This window comes from Orycteropus afer, unplaced genomic scaffold (genome assembly GCF_000298275.1).
Source record: "Orycteropus afer afer isolate SDZICR_OR568_19922 unplaced genomic scaffold, OryAfe1.0 scaffold01952, whole genome shotgun sequence".
NCBI classification, from domain to species: domain Eukaryota; kingdom Metazoa; phylum Chordata; class Mammalia; order Tubulidentata; family Orycteropodidae; genus Orycteropus; species Orycteropus afer.
This window is the reverse complement of record NW_006923539.1, coordinates 16,652-18,024: the sequence shown is the minus strand read 5'-3', so window position 1 is coordinate 18,024 and position 1,373 is coordinate 16,652.

The following is a 1,373-nucleotide window of genomic DNA, read 5'->3' as shown; positions in this document are numbered from 1 at the left end:
CTCTGACATCAGCAATGATATCTCTAAGTCCATGAAGTTTTCTGAATTCACTTGAGTGAAACTGTCAACATCAAAAGGACAAATATTGTATGAGACCTGAGACCACTACTATAAAAAGTCAAGAAAATTTTTATACACAGTAAAAAAAAAAAAAAATTCTTTGAAGATAATCAGTTGTGGGAGATAAATGGAGTGTAAATCTCTAACTAGACACATACTAACTTGGGTGAAGGGAAAGGCAATATATGATAACAGAAAGGTCAGCACAAAATGATCAGAATAAAGGAGGACACTGAGAGGAACACAAGCCTTAAAGGCAACAAAATTAAATATTATGCCATGCACATTTTTGTACTGATAGGAATGATAATAATCTACCTGTGCATAGGTAGACAGACACGTAGCCAGAGGAGGTGTGGGAAGGTAAATGGGACTATACTCTTGAATATATACAGGTTTGACAGAGGATATTTCTTCAAATGCATTTACATGTGTTGAAAATACAACTATGAATATAGTAGAGTGCACAGGGGGCAAAATTACAAAAACTTCTCAGTCATAACCAAATAACCAAATATCTAGTTGCTGGGCCTGCAATCTCAGGACCACAGTCTCAGGGACATCAACCCTAATTGTATAACATAGTCTACAAAGACAGTGTTCCACATCTTACTTTGCTAAGTAAGAAATGAGGTCTGAAAAATTTGCTAGTGGTTGTCTAAGGTGCAACTATTGGTCTCTTCCTATCCAAAATAAAGAAGAGTGAAAAAAATCAAACACATACAGAAACAACTAGTCCAAAGAACTATAGGCAACATGAACCTCGGCTTCTACACTCCTGAGGACAAAAGAACTAGATACTGCTTGGTGACCTCTACCGACTGCCCTGAAAAGGATCACAAGAGAAGGTCCTGGAGAGAGTGAGAGAAATGTGGAACAATTCTCAAACTCATGGAAAAGACTAGTCTTAAACTAGTCTGATAGAAACAAGTGAAACCCTGAGTCTATAGCCCTTAGTCACCCTACAAGCTTGGAACTGAACTCCCATGTCTCAAACTTCAGCCAAACAATAGACAGGCCCATAAAATCAATGACACCAGGAAGGTATGTACTACTTAGAAAAATTAACCATAGGATATCAAAAAGATAGCATGTGCCCATGGATAAAACTCAGAAGGCAGGAAGGGATAGGAAAGAAGGACAGATGGAAATGATAAGCATAGCAGTGGTGGGAAGAGGACCATTACATTATAGGGATTGTAAACAATGTTAGGAAATAAAATGTGTATGAATTGTTGATTAGAAAAGCAAATTACTCCGTAAACTTTCACCCAAAACACATATTTCTTTTTTTAAGGGCATAGCAATACAGA